The following is a 15,978-nucleotide window of genomic DNA, read 5'->3' as shown; positions in this document are numbered from 1 at the left end:
TTGTCACAAAACAAGGAAGTAAAAAGAGTCCCCTTCCCACCCCTTATTTGTATATGCAAATTAGGATTCGGATTCGGTTCGGTATTCGGCCGAATCTTTGACAAAGGATTCGGGGGTTCGGCCTAATCCAAAATAGTGGATTCAGTGCATCCCTAGACTTAAATGGGCAAGTCAAGGGCTTACATTAAAGTACTAAGGGTATTAGAGTAGTGATGGGTGAATCGAACCCATTTCGTTTCACCTAAAATTTGCGAATTGGCAAAAATTTGCCAAAATGGGTGTCAAATTTTTTTGACACGCAACATTTTTTTTCCCATTAGAGTCTATAGGCTTCATTTTCGCCGTGAAACTTGGCAAAATTTCACTCATCACTATATTAGAGTAGTGACATTGGCAGTAAACTTTTAATACTGACTATGTTGGTAAAATACTAGCCAGGTTGCAGTTATCATTGATGGAATGTATATCATTTACACACTTCCAATAGCAAAAAAGGAGACAATTTAGCACAGCATGTCAAATTTCTAATAACTGTTTGTCCCCAAAATGGATTTATTCCCAGGACCATGAATGGTAAGCATGAATATAATACATGGCTACCACTCTGAGAGTACACTCCTAATATTGTGTGTGGTCCACCTCAGAGTACTGGAGCTACTGGTCCTCGTTCAGTGAAATCCTCAACTCATGCATCCATATGCAGCTGCCAAAAACAAAACGAGAACACTAACAGAAAGCTGAAATCAATTAGTTTTGAAAAAAAATACAGGAAAAGAAGAGATACAATACGCCTCACAAATATCCAACTTGTGTCATGCTGGAGAGAGCACTTTCTGAAGGGACTTTTCATGCACAGGCATCCCCTGATGATATTTATACACTGTATTTAATAATTATTAACTTCCCTGATGCAATAGCATTGTCTTTAAAGCTTATTAATAATAAAAATAATAATAAATTATAATGATATACTATATGGGGCCGATTCACTAACTTCGAGTGAAGGATTCGAAGTAAAAAAACTTCGAATTTCAAAGTGTTTTTTGGGCTACTTTGACCATCGAATGGGCTACTACGACCTTCGACTACTACTTCGAATCGAAGGATTCGAACTTAAAATCTTTCGACTATTCGACCATTTGATAGTCGAAGTACTGTCTCTTTAAGAAAAACTTCGACCCCCTAGTTCGCCATCTAAAAGCTACCGAACCCAATGTTAGCCTATGGGGAAGGGGAAGTTTTTTTGATCTAAGGATATTCCTTCGATCGTTGGATTAAAATCCTTCGAAACGTTCGATTCGAAGGATTTTATCGTTCGATTGAAGGAATAATCCTTTGATCGTTCGATCGCACTATTTGCGCTAAAATCCTTCAACTTCGATATTCAAAGTTGAAGGATTTTAATTCCCAGTCGAATATCGAGGGTTAATTAACCCTCGATATTGGACCCTTTGTGAAATTAATTTGCCCATCACTAATACCTTGCGTTCTTATACATTTCTCACAGATTATTTTACAAATTAAAAGTAAAAACAGAGCAAACAGAAAAACATTTAAAATGTCTATAAAGATTCTCGTTTATCTAGGTCATGAATGATATACAGTATGTAATAGAATTAAGTCTAAGGCAACTGGACATATAGGGGGTATTTACTACAATTTAATCCTATTATTGAATGAAAACCAGAGCAGATCACAATGTCAAGAAACATCTTCAGGGATATCTGCCATTGATTTCTACATGACCTCGGCAGGTATTAGTTGGAGTATTTTCGAATTCGGATTTTTAGCAGCTTTGGAGTATAATAAAACTCGAACTAATTAGGGTTGCCAAAATTTCAGGGGGGTATTTACAAAAATTCAAACTTTTCTCACTGTAACAAAAAAAATTCCCAAATCCCCTTAATATAACAATAATTGCTATCAAAAAAAGTTGGTGTGAAAAAACGTTGCAACAAAATCGTGCATCAATTCGACTTTGAATTTGACTCGACTGCTTGCCGCAACAATGTCAACAAACGTCTTCAGGGACATCTGCCACTGACTTCTACATCATCTCAACAGGTTTTAGCTGGATTCAGCATTTTTGAAAGTTGGTGGAGTTTTTTTGTAAAGATTGAGTTTTCAAGATTTGAGCAAATTCAAGTTGGCAGTTTTTCGAGTTTTTTCAAATTAAAAAAACTACATTGAAATGTTGATAAATAGGCCTCCAAATGTTTTCACTTTACTTAGTTTGTTTGAGCTTTCAAAAACTTTCTTTTGCCAGAATGCTACAATTTCCTTCTCAAAAAGCATAAAACACATGCATGTCGGACCGTACATACACACACAATATTCAAAATAACATATGTTAAAAACGAAACCTGCAAAACTGTTGTACATTATTTTATTAAATTATTTATATAAAAAAAGATGAAATAAACATGTCTTTGGAGATGCAAAAAAGACAGGTGGTGAAGATATTTTTTTTAAACTATATTTTTATGAATTTTTAAACACAGGAAAAAAAGGAAAGAAAAATGAAAACAGGCAGTGACAGTATTTGACAGAGAGTACATTAGGCATCAGTTGTGCATCAATAAGTTAGCATGGTCATGTAATAACAAATTGTGTATTATAAGATACTGAGCAGGAGATGAAGGAGTGGGGGGTGTCAGCATCAGAGTGTGTGTTTTTCTTTGGGTTATATGGGACTTGTGATGGAGTTTTGCACTTTTGGTACTGTATTAACAATTACTGGGGCACTACCTTGTACCCATTATTGTGGTCCACATTTTTTCAAATGTGGTTTTTTAGTTGCCCATTGTATAAGTCCCACTTTTGCAAAGGGCAGTGAGGCATCATGTAATAAAGCCATTAGGTATTCCATGCTCCTTTGTTGATAAATTCTGACGTGGACGGTGCTGTGGGAGCTTTCCAGTGAGCAGCGATCACGCATCTGGTTCCCATTAGGATACTTTGAACAACCTTTTGGGTGCGTTTAGATTTTTAAGAAGAACTTATGGAAAGAAGAACAAAGGGTTTATATTCCCTGAGAACATGTTATCTTGTGGTTTATCATGTGAAAACTTATGGATGAGATTCAATTTGAGGAGAAATTTTTTTTTCTCCTAATTCAGTAATATTTTTCCCATAGACATTAAAGCTGTCAATGTAGAAATCAATGGAAGCTGCCCATTTTTTCTTGCAAAGGTCTGTCTTCTGTTCATGGTTTTATAGGTTTAAGGAAATCCAAACGTTTTTATTTGATGTTCACGAAAATATTGAGGTTTTTGGATTGCTCAGCAGCTATTTTTGTTTTTGCTTTTTATAATCACATATTTTAATAACCTTCATGTAATTCATAGTTTTAGAGAAAATAAGTTTAATTGTTCCAAAAGCTCTAATTTTTCCATAGGTGGTGTGATGCAGGCTGGACCCAGTGATGATTCGTGGACATGTCGTTTGACCAGGGTATCATCACTGGAATAAAAAAAAAAAAAATCAAGGAAACATTCACATGGCTTTGTAGAATTGCTCTGCACAGTCTCTGAGATTTAATTTTCTGAAAAAAAGAAGAGTTTCAAAGGCTGTACTTGTATCTAGAATCCAGAAGCAGAAGACAGATGGGGCAACTCAGGGAGTTTTGCTAGTGAAGCGATAACCAACTCAGTAGGCAGTGGAATAGCCCTCCCCTCATTCATTCAATGGCAGTAGCCTAGACCTTACCTGTAAATACACCCACAGTAGCGGTCTTTGGACTGCCCCGAAAAACCCCCTGGACCGGTGGGTTGACCCACGGGTCAGGTGGGTTCGGGCCGGCAACCATAAATAAACTTCCGATCGTGGGCCAGTTTGGGTTGATCGCTCCCATTCATTCTCCTATAAATGCATTGCTTGCTACAGCCAAGTTTATCATCTACAAGGACTCCAAGGTCCTTTTCCAGAATGGATTTGCCTAGTGCAGTCCCATTAAGGGTATAAGTGGATATTTTTACACCCCAGGTGCAGGACTTTACATTTATCAACATTGAGTCTCATTTGCCTCTTAGCTGCCCAGATTGTAGTAATGGGCGAATTTGGGGCATTTCCCTGAAAAATGTCTAAAAATGTTCAAAAAGGCGGCATTTTTGACGCCAGAGAATTTTCGCAATGTTTTTGCGAATTTATTCGCTGGCGGCGGCGAATCGTGGGAATTCGTCATGTATCTGGTTTAATAAGCTAAGCTTTTTGCAACTAGTTATACACCTGGTCAAATCTGTAATCCCTCATGCGTCTTCTAAAGTTATATTTAAGTTTTGAGGGTGGCAAACCATTGCAATTGATAATATTGCAAAACTTGTGTAAACATTTGGCTAATCCCTATTGTTGGCAACCCTATTACTGTATGTATAATTTTTGACACTAGGAGGACCCAATATTTTCATACCATTATTTCCCTCTTTATTGGTGATAGCGACACACTCCTAATTGATGGGATTATGCAAACACTTTTTGTGCTGTACTTTATTTATTTTTAAGTTTTTACCCCTTTTAATGCCTCTTTAATGCCCTTGCATTTCTTTTGTTGCAGCACTTTTTTGAGACTCGTTGTTCCCTGGGCATCACATTATCACTTTTTGAGTATTAAAAAGTCTTGAAGGTCACTAAAGCTGGAAAAGCAAAAGCTTTGATGAAAATGAAATTAACATTTCACTGAAATTAAGATAAATTTAAGAATATGCAAAGAAGAACAAAGGGTTGGGTGTGTCACTTAACAAATGCAAGACTCCAACCATAGAAGCTTCCAAGAATCATTCTCTACTTCTAGGGGAAGGGGGCAATTTGAAACATGCACAATAATGACCATAAAAAAACAATATGTATTTTGCAACTGGTTTTAAATGTCTCCATGTAAAGTAATTATTTCCTAAGAAAAGCTTCAGAGTTATCTTACTGCCAAAAACATTTTTTTTTAGTTGATTCTTTGTTGGCTTATTTCAGAAAGATCACAGCAGCAAACCTCTTACTATATCAACTCCAATGGTTAACAAGGAATGTAATATTAATAAGGGTTGCTGGAAGGAAATCTTCCACATATTGATTAAACAATATGAAATCGGAAAATTGGCTCTCGGTAAAAAATAAAGTTGCCAACAAATAATGATGATTTTCATTTTGATTTTGAAACATTCAAGGTGATACAACAGCACAGAAAATTCATGATGATACATGGTGATGTTTAGGGAGATATTGCCACCAGATATCTCTCACTTTCGAACTAACACTCAAAGGGCCAGAATCAATTCAGTGGGAGAACTCATGGACAAGATTCAATTTGAGATGCAATTCAGTTCAGAAAAACTCATGGTTTATCACATGAAAACTCTATTGAAGTCTACGGGAAAAACTGGAACTGAATTTGCAGAAAAGTTCTCGAATTGAAACTTGTCCCTGACTTTTCACATGATAAACCATGAGAAAACTTTTTAACTTTTTCTCACTGAATCGAATCTGGCCCAATGTGTTCATCTACTTTCAGAGCTCATGGGCGCCCTCTGGATCTTCGGTCTTCTTCGGGTCCTCTTCCCTTTGGCAATTCATAGCACTTTTGAAAATCTGGAAGACGTCGTCCATGAGCTCCGCTGCACTTACCCTGCACCGATATTTGAGCAATTTATTCTGGACATTATGTCGGGGCTGGGGAAGCAGGAAACTGGACTATCTAGGGGAGTAGGTAGGGGCTTTTCTTAAAAGGTTTTAAAGGAGAATTAAACCCTAAAAATGAATGTGGCTAGAAATGCCATATTTTATACACTGAACTCATTGCACCAGCCTAAAGTTTTAGCTTGTCAATAGCAGCAATGATCCAGGACTTCAAACTTGTCACAGGGGGTCACCATCTTGGAAATTGTCTGTGACACTCACATGCTCAGTGGGCTCTGAGCAGCTGTTGAGAAGCTAAGCTTAGGGGTCGTTGCAAATTATCCAGCAGAAAATGAGGTTGGTCTATAATATAAGCTGATGCTACAGGGCTGATTATTAAATTCTGATGCTAGCTACACTGGTTACTGTGCAGCCATGTAATAATTATCCATTTTAATTACTATTCTGCCTTATACTGTGACATTTCTATTCTATGTGTACTGTATATTGTGAGTGGGTCCCTAAGCTCAGTGTAGCAATCAAATAAAATATATGAGTTACACACTGCAAAGATCTGGATCCTTGGGGATGTGGGTAGTGAAATGCTGAAGAGTAGTGATGGCCAAATTTATTCCCCAGGCACGGATTTGCAGCGAATTTCCGTATTTCACGACCTGCAATTTTTTACTTGAAACTGCTGAAAAAATTAATCGCCGGAAAAAAATTTGCTGCAACAAAAAAGTAGCTTGTGTAAAAATTGTGGCACGTCAAAATAATTTTGTCACCCATTGACTAATGCATTTGGACAAAAAAGTTGCACATGTAAAAATGTTTACATTTTTTTGGTGTTTCGCAAATTTTTTCAGCATTACGTAAAATTTTCAGTGAAGCGGGACAGATTCACCCATCACTACTAAAGAGATGTTGATGATGTTTTGAACTTTTTTTGACATTATGTGGAATTTTGAAAAAAAAATCAAGAACTTTATCATTATCACACTCATGAAATGAGATAAGTTAACATCCCCGACTGCTTAGATTCTGGGGCCCAGTATTGGTTTAAATGTAGCATCCAAACGTAACATTTATTAATCATTGCAGTGAGTTGTGGCCCTGGTTATGTGCTTGCCTAGTTGCAGCAGCCAAACAGATTTAGTTTAAATCTAGTTTTACTGCCTTGGGTCTAAGACCTGTTAATACAGGGATAGGATCCGTTTTTCGGAAACCCGTTATCCAGAAAGCTCCAAATTACAGAATGGCCATCTCCCATAGACTCCATTTTATCCAAATAATCCAAATTATTAAAAATACTTTCCTTTTTTTCTGTAATAATAAAATAGTATCTTGTACTTGTTCCAAACTAAGATATAATTAATCCTTATTGGAAGCAAAGCCAGCCTCGTTTATTTAATGTTTACATTATTTTCTAGTAGACTTAAGAGGTTATTTACAAAACTCCAAATTGATATCATTATTGTATTAAAAAACCACAACCAAACTCCCATGCCCATTTGTTGATTAATTCAGAAACTTGAATTAATCAGATTGGGGAAAAACCCAATAGAATTGAGCAAAAACCCAAATCGTCCAATTTTTAAGTTTTTTTTCCTGATTTGCTAAATTTTTCGGGTTTTTGCACGAAAACCCCCAATTTTTTTGATTTTCGGGCTAAACCCAGCGCAAACCACGATATTGGTCAGATTGGTGCCTCTCACATTGACTTATACAGGACGTCAAGAGGTCTGACATGGCCGATTTTCGGATTTGATCTTTTTGCAGCAAAAAATTCGAGTTTTTTTTTTCCTTGAAAAATTTGAGTTTTTGCCCCAAAAAGCTTGACTAGATTAATTTGAGGTTTAGTAAATAACCGCTAAAGGTATGAAGATCAAAATTACAGAAATATGCAGGAAACCATAGGTCCCGAGCATTCTGGATAACAGGTCCCATACCTATATGCTTAAATTAAAGCCAAACTGCATAGTGAACCTCATTATTTTCTGCCATGGTTCTGAGGTCTGCCTATAATCTGAGCTGAATATTGTACATTATTATTATTGGCTTGCTACGTCCTATTCCGTGTTAACATGGAGTTGTTGAGGAAAAAGGGAAAACGATATCATACTCACAAACATTTTCCTTACCTGGTTAACTGGATGTCAGCAGATCTTAACATTCTTTCTCTGGTACTTTTCTAAAACCTTGCCACTAAGGTGAAGGGGTGGGGTTGTCTTTAAAAGATTTGGTATGGTCCTTCTGGTGCGAGCAGGAATGCTGGTAACATGGTGTTGTCCAGAAAATGAAGATCATGGTTGTCTTTTTTTGATCTAAGAGACACATGAAAATACAAACATACATATAAATACCAAGAGTATTGTACCCCTTCAATTATCTAACTTAGATAATATTGTCTCTTTAAGCCAATTTTAAACCAGGAAAAAACACCAGAGGAGGCCAAGTCTGATGACCACTAGACCCACAACTTACTGAAACCGGTTCGCACTTCTACCTCTGAGAGACACATCATGCCGGCCAGCAACATCAAGGGGCAGATTTATCAAGGGTCGAATTTCGAAGTAGAAAAAGCTTTGAAATTTGACCATCGAATTGGAATACTTCGACTTCGAATATCGAAGTCGACTTTTTTTACGGTCAAACTAAAATCGTTCGATCGACCGATAAAATCCTTAGAATCTAACGATTTGAAGGATTTCAGCGATCGATCGAACGATTTTACTTCGACTTCCAATAACTTAGAAAAATGCTCTAGAAGGTCCCCATAGGCTACCATAGCACTTCGGCAGGTTTAATTTGGCGAAGTATTGAAGTCTAAGTTTTTTTAAAGAGATAGTACTTTGATTATCGAATGGTCGAATATTCGAACGTTTTTACTTCGAGTCGAAGTCGTAGTATCCTATTCGATGGTCGAAGTATCCAAAAAATTACTTTGAATTCTGAATTTTTTTACTTCGAAAAATTCCCTCAAATTCACTTCGACCCTTGATAAATCTGCCCCCAAGTATTTGCATATACAACATTAGGGGGCAGATGCATCAAGGGTCGAATATTGAGGGTTAATTAACCCTCGAAATTCGACTTGGAATGAAAATCCTTCGATTTCCAATATCGAAGTCAAAGGATTTTGCACAAAAACTGCGATCGAACGATAGAAGGAATAATCCTTAGATCGAACGATTAAATCCTTCGAATCGTACGATTCAGGAATTTTAATCCAACTTTAATCCAACGATCGAAGGATTATCCTTCAACCAAAAAAATTTAGCCAAGCCTATGGGGACCTTCCCCATAGGCTAACATTGGGTTCGGTAGCTTTTAGGTGGCGAACTAGGGGGTCGAAGTTTTTTCTTAAAGAGACAGTACTTTGACTATCGAATGGTCGAATAGTCGAACAATTTTTAATTTGAATCCTTCATTTCGAAGTCGAAGTTGTAGTTGAAGGTCGAAGTAGCCCATTTGATGGTCGAAGTAGCCCAAAAAACACTTCAAAATTCGAATTTTTTTTACTTCGATCCCTTCACTCGAAGTTAATGAATTGGCCCCTAAATCAACTTTTCACCTACAGTATTTATTACTGATAACAATGTTAACCATGAAACAGCTGTACGTGATAAAATATAGGGATAATCATCCTAAAGGCCATTCTCTGTTTTTAAAGAGGAACTATGAAATGTTAATATTATATTATGTTTCTAAACAACTGTTGAATAAAAATCTGTTAATTATGATTTAAATAACGTTTTGAATGTTAAACTGTTCCTATGTGCAGTGCTGGACAGCCTCTGTAAAATGGAGACAAATGAACAGAATAATGTTGCACCATTTTCCCAGAAACCACCATAGTTTCATATTGTGTAACAATTTGCAAATTATTACAACTGGAGTAAACACATTTTTGATAGAAATATACATTTTTCAATAACTGAACTTTTTATTTGCAGAGTTACATAGTTACATAGTTAAATTGGGTTGAAAAAAGACAAAGTCCATCAAGTTCAACCCCTCCAAATGAAAACCCAGCATCCATACACACACCCCTCCCTACTTTTAATTAAAATTCTATATACCCATACCTATACTAACTATAGAGTTTAGTATCACAATAGCCTTTGATATTATGTCTGTCCAAAAAATCATCCAAGCCATTCTTATAGTCATTAACTGAATCAGTATCACAACATCACCCGGCAGTGTATTCCACAACCTCACTGTCCTGACTGTGAAGAACCCTCTACGTTGCTTCAAATGAAAGTTCTTTTCTTCTAGTCTAAAGGGGTGGCCTCTGGTACGGTGATCCACTTTATGGGTAAAAAGGTCCCCTGCCATTTGTCTATAATGTCCTCTAATGTACTTGTAAAGTGTAATCATGTCCCCTCGCAAGCGCCTCTTTTCCAGAGAAAACAACCCCAACCTTGACAGTCTACCCTCATAATTTAAGTCTTCCGTCCCTCTAACCAATTTAGTTGCACGTCTCTGCACTCTCTCCAGCTCATTTATATCCCTCTTAAGGACTGGAGTCCAAAACTGAACTGCATACTCCAGATGAGGCCTTACCAGGGACCTATAAAGAGGCATAATTATGTTTTCATCCCTTGAGTTAATGCCCTTTTTTATGCAAGACAGAACTTTATTTGCTTTAGTAGTCACAGAATGACACTGCCCAGAATTAGACAACGTGTTATCTACAAAGACCCCTAGATCCTTTTCATTTAAGGAAACTCCCAACACATTGGCAATTAGTGTATAACTTGCATTTATATTATTTTTGCCAAAGTGCATAACCTTGCATTTATCAACGTTGAACCTCATTTTCCAGTTTGCTGCCCAGTATTCCAGTTTAGACAGATCACTTTGCAAAGTGGCAGCATCCTGCATGGAACCTATAGTTCTGCACAATTTAGTATCATCTGCAAAAATAGAAACAGTACTTTCAATGGCCACCTCCAGGTCATTAATAAACAAGTTGAAAAGCAAGGGACCTAGTACAGAGCCCTGCGGTACTCCACTAACAACACTGGTCCAATTAGAAAATGTTCCATTTACCACCACTCTTTGTAGTCTATCTTTTAGCCAGTTCTCTATCCAGGTACAAATACTATGTTCCAGGCCAACATTCCTTAATTTAACCAGTAACCTTTTGTGTGGCACTGTATCAAATGCTTTAGCAAAGTCTAAGTAAATCACATCCACTGCCATCCCAGAATCGAGGTCTCTACTTACATTCTCGTAAAAAGTAATTAAGTTAGTCTGGCAAGATCTATTACGCATAAAACCATGCTGGCACAAACTCATAGTATTATGATTTGCTATGAAGTCCAGTATCTTATCCTTTATTAACCCTTCGAAAAGCTTTCCTAATACTGACGTCAGACTAACTGGCCTATAGTTTTGAGGCTGAGAACGGGATCCTTTTTTGAATAGAGGCACCACATTAGCAATTCGCCAGTCTCTCGGCACTATGCCAGATCTCAATGAATCCTGAAAAATTAAGTAAAGAGGTTTGGCAATCACAGAGCTAAGCTCGCTAATTACCCTGGGATGAATACCATCTGGCCCTGGACCTTTGTTAATCTTAACATGTTCAAGTCTCTTTTGAATTTCTTCATGTGTGAACCATGCATCATTAGTTGTATTACTAGAATTGGGAGTTTTAAGAAGGAAACCTTCACTTACTGGTTCTTCATTTGTGTAGACAGATGAAAAATACGAGTTCAGAATCTGCGCTTTTATTTTGTTTTCATCAACCAGCTGACCCCCCTCTGATAGTAAGGGTCCCACCCCTTCCTGCTTCATTTTTTTTACTATTGACATATTTAAAAAATAATTTTGGATTTTTTTTAAAAAATTGTTTTCAAATCAGACACTGGAAAATTTATCTGACTATTTTAATGAAAAAAATCCAACCAAACTAGAATCCACAATTGGACCTTCTTTATTATTAAAAAAAAAATCACAATTTTATTGGATCTGGGACAAACACAAATTAGCAATTCGCCAGTCTCTCGGCACTATGCCAGATCTCAATGAATCCTGAAAAATTAAGTAAAGAGGTTTGGCAATCACAGAGCTAAGCTCGCTAATTACCCTGGGATGAATACCATCTGGCCCTGGACCTTTGTTAATCTTAACATGTTCAAGTCTCTTTTGAATTTCTTCATGTGTGAACCATGCATCATTAGTTGTATTACTAGAATTGGGAGTGTTAAGAAGGAAACCTTCACTTACTGGTTCTTCATTTGTGTAGACAGATGAAAAATACGAGTTCAGAATCTGCGCTTTTATTTTGTTTTCATCAACCAGCTGACCCCCCTCTGATAGTAAGGGTCCCACCCCTTCCTGCTTCATTTTTTTACTATTGACATATTTAAAAAATAATTTTGGATTTTTTTAAAAAATTGTTTTCAAATCAGACACTGGAAAATTTATCTGACTATTTTAATGAAAAAAATCCAACCAAACTAGAATCCACAATTGGACCTTCTTTATTATTAAAAAAAAAATCACAATTTTATTGGATCTGGGACAAACACAAAAAAATTAGAATCGTACGTTTTTTTCAGATTTTTTTCAGACTTTTTACAGCGCAGACCACAGAAACTTCCAAATAGGACAGGACAAAAAGTCCCATTGACTTACAGTATATACAACCTCAGCAGGACTGAGATGCCAGATTTTCAGATTCAGACTTTTTCCATCCTCTGGGTTTAATAAATCTTGAAAAATTTGAGTTTTTTCCCCCGATACTTGTAATTGTTTTCTCATGCTCTCTTTGTAAAATCCATCAGTTTTACATGGGTGGTGGATAAACTTTTTAAGTTGTATTCCAAACAGTGTTAGACACCAGGGTTCAAAGTTATCACTACTAGTCTTGCTTCTTCACTATCTAACTTTCACATCTATAAAGATTTACAGAAAATACCATAGCCATATCTTTCTTTTCATTACATTTGGGGGCACATTTACTAAGGGTCAAAGTGACTTTTCAAATGATAAAACTTCGAATTTCGAAGTAATTTTTGGGTATTTCGACCATCGAATAGGCCAAAATTCAATTTGAATTGAAAAAACTTCACAAATTCGACCATTCGAAAATCAAAGTACTGTCTCTTTGAAAAACTTCGACACTTCGCCATCTTAAACCTGCCGAATAGTTGTTTAGCCTATGGGGGAACCTCCTATAACTTATATGAGCTGTTGGCTAAGTTTTAAGAAGTCAAAGCTTTTTTTGTAAAACCGCACTATTAAATCGTAGGAATCGACCAATTCAAAGGATTTCATCGTGCGATCGAACGATTTTCATTTTAAGGAAAAAAACTTCGACTATCGTGCTACACCTATTCGATGGTCGAAATTTTTTCACTCGAAATTCGACCCTTGATAAATCTGCCCCTTGATGTCATCAGCATATCTAAGGTTACAGTTGCATCTACTTCAGGGAACCTACTGAATAGCAGGTGAAGATACTAGCAAATAACAGCAAACAGACAGGAAAGGCAGGGAAGAGTCCAAGGTACAGCAAAGCAGGGGTTATCAAGGTTTATATCCAATATCAAGGCAAAGGGTGAGAGCAGGCAAAGATTAAGACACAGGATCAGAAGTAAACACAGGACACAGGTGAAATGACTAGTAGATAGCGTTCCATTGGACTGTTGGTTGCTTCTGACCCTGACTCAAAATATTCCTTCTGATTTTTTACTTAATTTGCTAATATTCAGAAGGTGCTTGTTCTTATGACGTGTGCTTATTGTATGAGCCCATATCCAGTTGCTGTTCCTCGTGTGAAAGGTTTAGGAGAGGCTACTCATTTTCAGCTGACTCTGATTTCTACTTGCCTTACATACAGTAAGTTGTCACTGACCATGCTAGTTTGACCATAAAATGTTCGATTATTTTCCTTATATTTGTGGTTGAACAAGCTGTTATACGCCTGGTCAAATTTGTAATCCCTTGTGTGTCTCCTAAAGTTATTTACTTTTTTGATTGTGGCAAACCATTGAAATTGATAATGTTGCCAAACTTGTGTTAACATTTGACTAATCCCTATTGCTGGCAACCCTGTTATGTATAATTGTTCACACAAGGAGGACCCAATATTTTCATGCTATTACATCAATCTTTGTTGCTGTTAGCGACATATTCCTAATTGATGGGATTATGCAAACACTTTTTGTGCTATACTATATTTTTAAAATTTTTATCAGCATCTCTTTGGCTGTTAACACCAAACTTGCATTTATTTTGTTGCCGCACTCTTTGTGAAACTGGTTGTTCCCAGGGCATCACTTGTTTTGTGTATTTAAAATCTTGTAGGTCCCTATAGCTGGGAAAGCAAAAGCTTTGATCAAAATGAAATTAACATTTCATTGAAATTAAGATAAATTTAAGAATATGCAAAGAAGAACAAAGGATTGGGCGTGTCGATTTACAAATGCAAGACTCCAACCTCACAAGCTTCCAAGAATCATTTGCTACTTTTGAGGGGGGGGTTTAAAACATGTGCAATATCGGCCAAAAACAACAATATGTGCTTTGCAACTTGTTTTAGATGTCTCCATTTAAAGTAATTATTTCCTGAGAAAAGCTTCAGAGTTGTCTTACTGCCAAAAACATTTCTTTAGTCAAGCCTCGCTGAGAAAATTGCTAATTCTTTGTTTGGCTTGCTTCAGAAAGATCACAGCAGCAAACCTCTAACTATATCAACGACTTTAACGGTTTTAAACAATCTGTAATAAAAAAATTAAAAAAAGTCTCTCTATAAAAAATAAAGTTGTCAACAAATTATGATTCTTTTCTAATCAGATGAAGAAACATGAAAGGTGAAAAAACAGCACAGAAAATTCTTGACGATTCATGGGGGCAGATTCACTAAAGGGCGAAGTGGCTAACGCTAGCGACTTTTCGTCAGCATTGCTACCCGCACGGACATCGCCAATTCACTAACAGGTGCAGGCGCCAATTCGCTAGCGAACAGGACCATCGGTAGCATTCATTCGCACTCTATCGTCAGGCGACTTTTCGCTCTGGCGAATGGATTTTAATCCTCAAATTCAATAAGATGCAGATTTTACTGAACGTTACCTCTTTCGCCAGACTTGCCTTCGCCAGCTCAGACCAGGAGAAGTGCAATGGAGTGCATAGATCTTCCTCAATCTACTTTTACTTACACCATATTCTGTGAGTGGAAAAAGCATCAAAGTTCCAAAAACGTTGGCCTTTTCCTTTTTTTTAGAGTGATACCCTGCAAAAGTCCTTAAAAATTTTTTTTGGGTAACCGTGTTCCCCCATACATTTCCTAACATATGGAACATTAACTATACAGTAGGCTCATGTGTAGGGCATTATAACAACTCTATTTTCTTTATTAAGTTCAGTGGAAATGTAATGTGTATAACATAAAGACGTCCATACAACCTTTTTTTATAGATACTATAATTTTATAATTGGAATAGTGCAAAAACTGTCCTTTAAGGAATTGATTAGTATAAAAATAAAAACTGGGTAAATAGATAGGAATTGCAATATAAAAACTGGTTAAATATACTGTATAGGATTTGCAAAATAAATGTTTCTAATATTGTTAGTTAGCCAAAAATGTAATGTATAAAGGCTGGAGTGACTGGATGTCTAACATAATTGCCAGAACACTACTTTTAGTTTTCACTGATTGGTTACCAGTCAGTAACCAATCAGAGACTTGAGGGGGGGCACATGGGTCATAACTGTTGCTTTTGAAACAGAGCTGAATGCTGAGGATCAATTGCAAACTCACTGAACAGTTATGTCCCATGTGGCCCCCCTTCAAGTCGCTGACTAACTCAGAGTTAGAGAGCTGAAAAGCAGGAAGTAGTGTTCTGGCGATTATGTTACACATCCAGTCACTCCAGCCTTTATACATTACATTTTTGGCTAACTAACAATATTAGAAACATTTTTTATTTTGCAAATCCTATACAGTATATTTAACCAGTTTTCACACTGAACTGTTCCTTTAAGCAGTCCATGAATGCACAGGTTTGAGATTTGTTATCTGAAAACCCATTATCCAGAAAGCTCTGAATTACAGGAAGGCCATCTCCATTTTAATCAAATAATTATTTTTTTTTTTAAATTTAAAATGAATTCCTTTTTCTCTTCAATAATAAATGATTCCTTATTGGAGGAAAAACAATCCTATTGGGTTTAATTCATGATTAAGGGGCAGATTCATTAAGGGTCGAATTTCGAAGTTAAAAATACTTCGAAATTCGACCCTCGAATTGAAATCCTTCGACTTCGAATATCGAAGTCGAAGGATTTAGCGCTAATCCTTCGATCGATCGATCGAAGGATTTTTCGTTCGATCGAACGATTAAATCCTTC

The sequence above is a fragment of the Xenopus laevis genome, chromosome 3L (assembly GCF_017654675.1).
Source record: "Xenopus laevis strain J_2021 chromosome 3L, Xenopus_laevis_v10.1, whole genome shotgun sequence".
NCBI lineage: Eukaryota > Metazoa > Chordata > Amphibia > Anura > Pipidae > Xenopus > Xenopus laevis.
Note: the sequence above shows the minus strand (reverse complement) of the source record.